We start from the raw sequence: 11,978 nt of genomic DNA on the forward strand, positions 1-11,978 counted from the left end.
TTAATTGTTCATCACGTTTAGACAAAATCCAGATTGAAAAGGGCGACAACATCTAACTCCAGCACTGTTTTCGGCAGTCACAATCAAATGGATCGGTCAGGTCCAGAAAATGAATATTCTGGGTCATAAAATTTACTAGATCATGACCACAAGATGTTGTAAATAGAAGCCCGGAACATTCAGAAGCCCTTTTGTCCACCTGCATCTCATTTTTTTGCTCTTCGACATACCCATCCGTCAAAGCCATGCTGCTTATAAACTTAAGCCTAATAGACAATAGTAACCCCACATTCAGCAGGAAGAAACTGACAAATCTAGTGTTTGCATGGTTGGCTACATATCGTTCCAGCGTTATTATCTTCAATTGAATGTCATGAGAACTGAGAACATCCATGTGCTTATGAAACAAATGATTGGTTATAACTTTCTTACCCCGTCCGGTTGCCTAAATAAAGATGAAGATTGAAAATGGCTAAGGTCTAAAAAAGCAAATTTGATGCGGCACATGCTTCACAAACCGGAAACGCACTACACGGAGGTTCACGACGCGTAGCCCCCTCACTTCGAGCCGGTGGGAGGGAATCATGTGTACGCACGTGCCCGAACTTTGATATGGAATCTCACCATGATCCGCATCGTAACACACATGCCAAGATGAGTCCACCTTTAATTTGGTCAAATGCCTCTTGTTGTCGGTGGAAATTGGAAACCTTTGTGGGCTAACGAATGGGTACATCGCTGATAACCGCACGAGGGAGTGTCCGAGAGGACCACCAATTAATGCATGCATGTGGCCCGAACATATGTATGTATGAAAGGGTTGTGTAATGTTTTAAATAACTAATTCACGACTTTGATGTGGCATATATGACTCACAAAATGATCAATCCCACACGGAGGCTCACGATTCATGGTGTACGGCTGGACCGCCCCCCCACAGCCACAGACACACACATCCCGCACCACCACCGCCACTCTAAGGCAGGTCAACTTTTTCTGTAGTGAACATGCATGTGACCAAAGGAGTGTCGTGTTAAAATTTGAAAAGAGCAGAGATCATTCGATCAGTTTTATACATTGATTAATTTCCAAGGGATTTGATATGTCTCCAACGTATCTATAATTTTTTATTGTTCCATGCTGTCATATTATCATTCTTGGATGTTTTACAATCATTTTATAGCAACTTTATATCATTTTTTGGGACTAACCTATTGACATAGTGCCCAGTGCTAGTTGTTGTTTTTGCTTGTTTTTACTTCGCAGAAAATCAATACCAAACGGAGTCCAAATGCAGCAAAACATTTTCGAGAATTTTTTGTTGGGAAATGTAGCATGCAATTTCAAAAAAATTCCTACGCTCACGCAAGATCTATCTAGGAGATGCATAGGAACGAGAGGGGGAGAGTGTGTCTACGCACCCTCATAGACCGAAAGCGGAAGCGTTTGACAACGCGGTTGATGTAGTCAAACTTCTTCTTGTTCCGCCCGATCAAGCACCGAACGTACGACACCTCCGAGTTCTGCACACATTCAGCTTGATGACGTCCCTCGAACTCTTGATCCAGCAAAGTGTTGAGGAAGTAGATGAGTTCCGTCAGCACGATGGCGTGGTGACGGTGATGGTGAAGTGATCCGCACAGGGCTTCGCCTAAGCATCGTGAGAATATGACCGAGGGTGTAATCTGTGGAGGGGGCGCTGCACACGGCTGACCGATGTTGTTGTGTGTCTTCTAGGCGCCCCCTCCCCACGTATATATAGGTGGGAGGGGGAGGGGAACATCCTTGGGGTGCCCCAAGTAGGAGGAATCCTACTTAGGGGCCTAGTCCAATTCACCCCCTCCCCTTACAATATTTTTCGGAGGGGGAAGGAAGGAGGAAGGAGGAGGGAAGGAAGGGGGAGGCCGAATCCCTCCCCTTCCTTCTCTCTTCCCCTATTTCCTTCCTCCTCTGGTTTGGCTCATATGGGGGCCGCAGCAGCCCTTGTTGGCTGCTGCATTTCCCCTCTTGGCCCATTAGGCCCGTATCTTTTGCCGGGGTTGCCCGGAACCCCTTTCGGTGACCCGATATGTACCCGGTACCCTCCGAAACACTTCTGGTGTCCGAATACTATCGTCCTATATATTAATCTTTACGTCTTGACCATTTCGAGACTCCTCATCATATCTGTGATCTCATATGGGACTCCGAACAACATTTGGTCACCAAATCACATAACTCATATAATACTATATCATCATCGAACGTTAAGCGTGCGGACCCTACAGGTTCGAGAACTATGTAGACATGACCGAGACACCTCTTCGGTCAATAACCAATAGCGGAACATGGATGCCCATATTGGCTCCTACATATTCTACAAAGATCTTTATCGGTCGAACCATTATGACAACATACACAATTCCCTTTATCCGTCGGTATGTTACTTGCCCGAGATTCGATCGACGACATCTCTATACCTAGTTCAATCTCGTTACCGGCAAGTATCTTTACTCGTTCCGTAATACATCATCCCGTGACTAACTCATTAGTCATTTGCTTGCAAGGCTTATTATGATGTGCATTACCGAGAGGGCCAGAGATACCAGTAGATCATCTTTATAATCACCTAGTTACGTTGTGACGTTTGATAGCACACAAGGTATTCCTCAAGTATTCGGGAGTTGCATGATCTCATAGTCTAAGGAATATGTATTTGACATGCATGAAAGCAGTAGCAATAAACTATACGATCAAATGGTAAGCTAACGGATGGGTCTTGTCCATCACATCATTCTCCAACGCGATCCTGTTATCAAATGACAACTCATGTCAATGGTTAGGAAACCTTAACCATCTTTGATCGACGAGCTAGTCTAGTAGAGGCTCACTAGGGACACAATGTTTGATTATGCATTCACACATGTATCAAGGTTTCCGATTAATACAATCCTAGCATGAATAATAAAAATTTATCATGAATAAGGAAATATAAAATAACAACTTTATTATTGCCTCTAGAGCATATTTCCTTCAGTCTCCCACTTGCACTAGAGTCAATAATCTAGTTCACATTGTCATGTGATTAACACCCATAGTTCACATCGCCATGTGACCAATACCCAAAGAGTTTACTAGAGTCAATAATCTAGTTCACATTGCTATGTGATTAACACCCAAAGAGTACTAAGATGTGATCATGTTTTGCTTGTGAGAGAGGTTCAGTCAACAGGTCTGCCACATTTAGATCCGTATGTATTTCGCAAATTTCTATGTCTACAATGCTCTGTATGGAGCTACTGTAGCTAATTGCTCCCATTTTCAATATGTATCCAGCTGAGACTCAGAGTCATCTGGATCGGTGTAAAAGCTTGCATCGACGCAACTCTTTACGACGAACTCTTTATCACCTCCATAACTGAGAAATATTTCCTTAATACTCTTAGGTAACCAAGGATAACTTTGACCGCTGTCCAGTGATCCACTCCTGGATCACTATTGTACCCCTTTGCCAAACTCATGGCAAGGTACACAATAGGTCTGGTACATAGCATATCATATTTTTTGACTATTTACTGCAAGGCAACAACCTCACAGTCCTTTATTAAAAAAATAAGGGAAAAGGTTACAAGTTTACAAATATACAGGAGAAAGAAAAGATACTTACAAGAAAAAAGGCTAAGAAAGGTTAGCTATCCAAGACAAAAAACTATCTTTATATTTACATCTAATCCTGTGAGACAGAAGAGAGATGTCATGAATAAAGTTTCTTCTCCAATCTCGAAATGAGGGTTGTTCATTTCTGAAGATCTTCCCATTCCGTTGTATCCAAATATTCCAGGTAGCAGTGAAGACAACCTCAGAGAAAAAAGGGTGACCAAAATCCTTCCTAACTGCTTGAGCCATTTCATATGTGGTTTGGTTCGGTTGAACTGTCCAAGAAATCCCAAGATAGTTCCAAACCCTTTGGCTAAAATTGCAAGCAAAGAAAAGATGAGCCCGATCCTCATGTTGTGCAAGGTTGCATAGCACACAAGTGTCATCCTGGATGATCCATTGTCGATGTTGCATCATATCCCTAGTGTTCAAGCGATCCATTAACAGTAGCCAACCAAAAGCTTTTAGCTTTAGCATGCATGCACACTTCCAAATCCACCGGAATATGGGATCAACCACTAGGTGTGAGAAGCAAGAGTCATAATATATCTTTGACATAAAGACTCCAGACTTTGAAGGCCACTTCCAAATGTCCTTGCTCTCACCATCCAGATTGATCAAAGGCAGGAGGGCCTCTAATTGTGTGAATTCTGAGAAGGCCTCCTATGATAGAGGCAAATGGAATGATTCCAAGATATCAGGCTGCTCCATAAAGTCCTTGACTGTGATTGCATCATCCACAACAAATGAATGTAGCCTCGGGAAACAGTCATGCAAAAGAACAACACGATTTCCCAGCAGCCAACGGTCAAGCCAAAAAAGCACCGTGTCACCAGCATTAACTTGTGGAATAGCAAGCTTGCAGAATTTGGGATATAAGCGCATGATATCACGCCACCAAAATGAACCATAGATCTGGGTGCTTTGGGGTGGTGACGATGCATAATAAGTGTCCCAAATTAAAGATACCCAAGGCACGTCCACTTTATTGAAGAACTTGAAGAGATGCTTTAGTAGCAAAGCCTCATTTTGGATGGCCAAGTTAAGAACACACAAACCACCAAAACTCTTAGGGCGACAAACTAAATCCCAAGCAGCCAGTGATTGACGTGGATTATCCGTGTTGCCTCTCTACATGCTCTGTCTCATGATTCGCTCTAACTGTTGTATAATGCCCTTTGGGAGAGATAATGTGCAGAAAAGTATATTGGCATGGAGCACAACACCGACTGAAGAAGTTGCAGTCGGCTCCCTTGGTTTAGTAAGCTTGAGGAGGCAGATAAGCGGCGCTCGACTCGATCAACCAGAGGCAGCAGATCATAGATTGTAGGCCTAGAAGTTCCCATTGGCAAACCTAGATACGTGAAAGGCATCGTCCCAACATCGCATCCAAGCAGAGAGGCCACTCTAACACCTTCCTCATCATACATGTTTATAGGAATGAGAGAGGACTTACTAAAGTTAACACGCAAACCAGTTGACTGAACAAAAGTGACCAGCATCTCCTTGAAAGCAATGAGCTGCTCATCGATCACAGACAGAACAATTAAAGTGTCATCAGCATATTGTACGATCGGGTAATCATTGGAGTTGGTTGGGATTGGCAGCGATAGAATATTCCTGGAGCACATCTCATTGACTAGATATTGCAATAAATCCACAGCAATCACAAAGAGAAACGGTGAGAGAGGATCCCCCTGACGCACGCCCATTCTGTAGACAAAGTGATTACGTGGCACACCGTTGAGAAGCACAGAAGAAGATCCTATAGAAAAAATACTATTGATCCATCCAGTCCACCGGGAGTCAAAACCCTTGCATTGCAAAATTCTGAGAATTAGGTCATGTTCAATTGTATCAAAGGCCTTCGTGAAATCCAGCTTTAGGAGGACAATGGGGCGCTTCGAGGCCTTGCACTGGTGTATATACTCAAAACACCAGGCTAGGCAATCTTGAATAGAACGAGACCGAAGAAAACCATATTGATTGCGGTGGATGCATCTTAGGATCACTTTCTGAAGGCGGTTAGCAAGCAGCTTAGTCAAAAATTTCAAGCACGTGTTGGTCAATGAGATGGGCCAAAAATCTCCAACAACTTCAGGGCTCAGCTTTTTAGGCATAAGGGTAATTAAGGAAATATTAAGACATTCCAGGTTGCACCTTCCCTCATAAAACTCCTTCACAAGTTGCATGAAATCCTCTTTTAGGATTGGCCAGCACCTCTTTAAGAACAGACCAGAAAAACCATCGGGACCAGGGGCACGGTCCGGTGGCATGTGCTTAATGACAGCCTCAACCTCGGAATCAGTGAAAGGCTGGGAAAGATCCTCAAGGCCATCAACTCTCGGAATTAATGTGTCCAAATCAAAACCCATGCGAATTGCTTTTGCATTGCCCATTCTTTGATTAAAATCAGACCAAAACATGCCCGCAAGTTGTTGGTGATCCGAGACCACATCACCATCAGCATTCTTAATTGAAGAAATTTTGTTTCTCCTATACCTTTCCGTGACCATGGCATGGAAAACCTTCGAGTTTTCCTCACCAACTTTAATGCTGCGTATAGTACAACGTTGCTTCCAATATACAAATTTCCAATGTAAAATATCCTCCAGATGCAATTTCACAATTCGCCTGAAATTAAACTCCGGCCTAGACAAATGCCTAATCTCCTCCAGACCATCGAAGAAGAGAATCACTTTGTTGCAATCAGAAATGAGCGCTTTAATTGTGGACAAATTCATGTGCCATTTCTTGAGTGCATACCGTAGCGCCTTGAATTTAGAGGAAATAGTTAGGGCAGCCAAGGGTCTGGCCACTGATTTGTTCCAAACATGGGCCACGCAGTCTTAAAAGCCTGGCAAGTCAATCCAATAATTTTCAAAATGGAAGATTTTAGCCTTAGGGATAGTAGTAGCAATCGAGACCACACACGGAACATGATCGGAGGACGTGCGTGCAAGGGGCAAAACTAGCGTGTTTGGATGATCCGTGGTCCATGCAACTAACGTAAACAACCAATCGATCTGTTCAAGTAAAGGTTCAGTTTGCATATTCGACCAAGTGAATTGCCGTCCCTTAATTGGTAGCTCAACAAGACCCAGATGGCCAATCACTTCATTAAACAGAAAGATATCGCTGACATTACCCCCAGGTAGGTTTCGATTTTCCAACGACTACATAAAATTGAAGTCACCCAAAAGCAGCCAATTATCATCATAGTTGATATCAAGGTTATATAACCATTGAACAAAATCATCCCGGGCTGGACCGTGGCACAGACCATAGACTGACACTAGAGTCCAAACTTCAGAAGTATGCTTAGAGCGGAATTCCATAATAATACCAAAATGTCTTGCCTCAATTAGTTTTCCTTCAAAGAAAGAAGAATTCCAAATGATGATCATACCAGCCGAGGCCCCCACCGAAGGCACATAGGAAAAATTATCAAAACGTTGTGGACAGAATTTCCTAATGAACCTATGATCAATATGCATGCACTTCATTTCTTGCAGACAAACAACCGAACAACCACTTTCATCAATCTTTTGCTTAACCGCTAATTGTTGTGCTTCAGAATTAAGGCCATACACGTTCCAACATAAAACCTTCCAGTCTCTAAACCCGGACTGATTCATTACAAACCATAATAGAAAGCAACAAAAGTAGATCATGCAATGACATACACTGACGAACTAAACAGGGGAGATAGAACCCCAACAGAAAATATAAGAACAGATAGATGACGTTTAAGTCGGTACGCCATGATCCATAAAGCCGTCCGGTGCAACTAATCATCAGAACCCTTGCTGCTGGTGGAGGTAGAAGGATCAACCTCAAGCTTTTCCTTGGAGATCAACTCGGGAGCGATGCACAAACGTGCCCTGATAGGCTGAAGATCAAAAACAGGCGTTGGCAGAGGCACTGACTGATTCTCCTTCGGTTGAGATGAGCTGGTTCGATGCCTCTTGAAAGAACGCTGGGTCTTGGCCTGTTGGGGGCCTCTGCTTGGAGATCTATGATAGCCATCGCGTAGAGCACTTAGACATGCACTGCGGCGCACCTCAGTATCAACCAAAATCTTAGCAGCTCTTGGTTTCCGGCCACGCTTGGTAGTAACCTCAGGTATAGCAGAGAACTCAAATGACTCACTGACAGGTTTAGAGAGATCATCAAAGCAGAGTGCCCTTGCAACTAGTCTCCTAACTGGAGAAACCTGGCGTGGAAGGCAGAGTGAGGGCTTTGACGCAGGCTGGAAGTTGACATCTGCCCCATTAAAACAAATATCCCAAGAGCTCTTAGACAGTAGCAGAGAACCAAAGTCAATCTTGAACACGCACTTTGGGATATCAACAGAGAAAATAGCCGACATTAACTTCTGGAAAGTTCGCTGCCATTGCATCACAGGTGGCAGAACAGGGCCAAAAACAGTGAGAACTTGGCCAACATGAAGAGGAGGCTGCATTTGGACAGCTGGTTGCTGCAAAATCACTAAATCCTCAACTGGCTGAGCATTAACAGAGTCATCCGAAACCTGCAGAATGATAGATTCCTGGGACTGGTTCACATCAACCTGATTTTCCTCCACAATCTCCTGCTGAATATTCAGATCATCATGAGGAGCCTCCTGGTGGTTGGGTTCATTCTCATGCGCTGGAGGTGGCAGCTCATCCCAACCAATCTCAGGAAATTCAGGCATAACCCAATTGTGGTTATGAAACTGCAGATGCCCAGGGAGTGGGTGAGGGTTGCCATCGAAGCGCATCGGATCCTCATCAGGTGGCAATATATCAGCAAAATCAGCAGAGAAAATGTATATGGGAGTAGACCAAGAAATGTGAGAACCTCCAAAGTCCGCAAACTCCCGATAGACCACATCGCGCGGCACTAATGTAGTTGCCGGAAAAGAAACATACGCCAAGGTACGCACAAGCAGCGGGTCATCCTGGTGCCAGTGATGGAAATAGCCAAATGTACTAATTGCATCTGCAATATACTGTGTACGCCTATAATCCAGGGGTATTCCCACAATCATAACCCAACCCCTGCGAAAACCCTGGATAGCTCTGAAATTGATACCCTCATCATGTGGCACAAATATAACAAATCTATCAATGTCCAACTCAAACGGAGGATGATCTACCAGAGCCTGCCTAGCAACCGGACTACGAAAACGGAAGAGTCCAACTCCTTGGATCCAAGGCTGAGCATCAAGAACGGCGCGACCAAGATTGTTGACAATAAAATCACTGACCATATTTCTGAAGATAGCAACTTCTTCAGGCAGGGGTGCAGGCTCGATGATGGCAATGGCGTATTCCTCATGCTGACGATCAGGAGCCACTGCAGATGAATAGAAGGTGTGCGGAAGCCTCCACAGCCCACCGTCGATGATCTCCAAGCCCGGCGGGACGAGAAGCGTGGGGTCGAGGGTGAAAGTAGCCATTGTTGGATGCGGTGGAGAAGCTGATGGCAGCGTAGGAGCCGCGATGGATAATGGTGCGGCTAGGCTGGGCGATGGTGGCGAGGTAGGTGGTGCTGGCGTGATGGGTGGTGGCTCGGCAGTCAATGGCGGAAGCGATGGTGTTGCAGGCGTGATGGGACTGGGCAAAGACCCAACTTGGTTAGCTGTGAGGGAAACCGAGGCGTCGGGCGAGGAAATCTCAGCTGGCCATCCCGGGGAAGTAGGATTGACCCGCGGGACCCACTTGTAAGTTGGGGAATGCGCAGCGTCGAAGCATCCTTTGGCTCGGTGGCCCAATCGAAAGCATCTACGGCAGCGAACCGGATTGTTGCACGAATTGGAGTAATGCAGCATAGATAAACAATTCTGACATTTCCAAACCTTGAAAACAATATCATCAATGAGATCATTAAGTTGAGCAGCATCCTCAGAAAGATTCGGTAGTTGGTCATCCATAACAGCCTGAGCAGATATTCCAACTGTGGCAACAGAAAAATCCAAAGTATCCTGAGATGGTTGGGTCATAACAGACTGGGTCGTGACAACCCCGCCCAAGGCTGGAGAGCCATTGTGGGCTATTAAGCCATGTTGGGCTGGAGACCCATGCTGGGCCATGCATCCATGTTGGGCTGAAGAGTCCGACGCAACAAGATCACGTGTGACTAAAACATGTGGAACATGCTCATTTTGAATTAACTAGGTGGGTGCAGATCCAGATATGACGGCGGTGTTCCTGGCAGGGACGTTGATCATCCCGAAAGAGATGGGCGGCGTCGCCACCGTCCACTGAAGGTCGGTCACCGGCGGTGGGTGCAAGATCACTTTCTCTTGAGGATTCAGGACGTAGCCGGCCTCCGAGACCACATCAACAAGCGGCTATGTAGCAGGGTACCTATAACCCTTGCAAGCAGGATATTGCTGGAACGTGGCAAAAGAAAGATTCTTCCTCAATGAAGAACTCGATCTAAAAGAAGATTTAGCCGGGGCTTTATGCATGGCTAGCAACCCCAAAGTGGCACGCTTCTTAGAGGGACTCACAAGAATCCACTCAGCGTCACATTCCTTTTTCCCGATTTTAAATTCACGAATCCAATTAGGGCCACCATTCCCCCAAAGATGAAAATAGAATTTGAATTGTGGACACGCAAACGATCTCAACTGGAGAATGTAGAGGCCAACTTGCTTGCATGAGACAAAAAAGGAGAATACCTTGTCTCGGATGAGTTGAACCGAAAATTCAATTGCCGAACCCCTAATCGCTGATTCCAAAGCAACCGCCACAGAATCATCATTAAGATGGAATATATGTCTGCTGAAAGACACCACCATAATGAAATGGCCCGTGTCATCCGTGGAATGAATAGATGTCCCACAATGATTAAGAACCTTGTCCACAAAGATGGCGCCCACCGAGAAATCCAAGTCCAACATTGATCCACCAGAAGGACCCATATGAAATGGGTATAGACGTGCAGATCAGAAGCCACCGGAGTAGATGGGCGGATGGGAAACACAAATCACTGGCTAGAAGAGGAGATCACTGGAAAACCTAGGCCAAAGGTGGGAGGGGTGGGTGGGTGGGTGGAGAGCCATGTCAGTATCATAGCATACTTTATAGAACCTATGGCTGGGCATAGGGCATGACTTTCATTCTCTTTCTATTTTCTGCCATGGTCAACTTCATACCTTGCAACATAGGCAAGAACTCCTTTGACTGATCCATTTTGAACTACTTCAAAATCTTGTGAAGGTATGTATTCATTGAAAAATCTTATCAAGTGTCTTGATCTATCTCTATAGATCTTGATGTCCAATATGTAAGCAGCTTCACCGAGGTTTTTCATTGAAAAATTCTTATTCAAGTACCCTTTTATGCTATCCAGAAATTCTATATCATTTCCAATCAGCAACATGCATCCACATATAATATCAGAAATGGTACAGAGCTCCCACTCACTTTCCTGTAAATACATGCTTCACCATAAGTCTGTATAAAACCATATGCTTTGATCACCTCATCAAAGCATATATTCCAACTTCGAGATGCTTGCACCGGTCCATAGAAGGATTGCTGGAGCTTGCACACTTTGTTAGCACCTTTAGAATTGACAAAACCTTCTGGTTGCATCATATATAACTCTTCTTTGAGATATCCATTAAGGAATGCAGTTTGACATCCATTTTCCAGATTTCATAATTTGGCAATTGCTAATCATGATTCGGACGGACTTAAGCATCGCTACGAGTGAGAAAATCTCATCGCAGTCAACACCTTGAACTTGTCAAAAAACTTTTGTGACAATTCGAGCTTTGTAGATAGTAACACTACCATCAGTGTCCGTCTTCCTCTTGAAGATCCATTTATTCTCAATGGCTTGCCGATCATTGGGCAAGTCCACCAAAGTCCACACTCTGTTCTCATACATGGATCCTATCTCAGATTTTATGGCCTCAAGCCATCTGTCTGAATCTGGGATCATCATAGCTTCTTCATAGTTCGTAGGTTCGTCATGGTCTAGTAACATGACTTCCAGAACAGGGTCACCATACCACTCTAGTGCGGAATGTGCTCTGGTTGACCTACGAGGTTCAGTAATAACTTGATCTGAAGTTTCATGATCATTATCATTAGCTTCCTCTCTAGTTGGTGTAGGTATCACGGGAACAGTTTTCTATGATGAGCTACAATCTAATTTGAGAGAAGGTACAATTACCTCATCAAGTTCTACTTTCCTCCCACTCACTAATTTCGAGAGAAACTCCTTCTCTAGAAAGGATCCATTCTTAGCAACAAAGAACTTACCTTTGGATATGTGGTAGAAGGTGTACCCAACAGTTTCTTTTGGGTATCCTATGAAGACGCACTTCTCCGTTTTGG

This window comes from Triticum dicoccoides, chromosome 7A (assembly GCF_002162155.2).
Source record: "Triticum dicoccoides isolate Atlit2015 ecotype Zavitan chromosome 7A, WEW_v2.0, whole genome shotgun sequence".
NCBI classification, from domain to species: Eukaryota; Viridiplantae; Streptophyta; class Magnoliopsida; order Poales; family Poaceae; genus Triticum; species Triticum dicoccoides.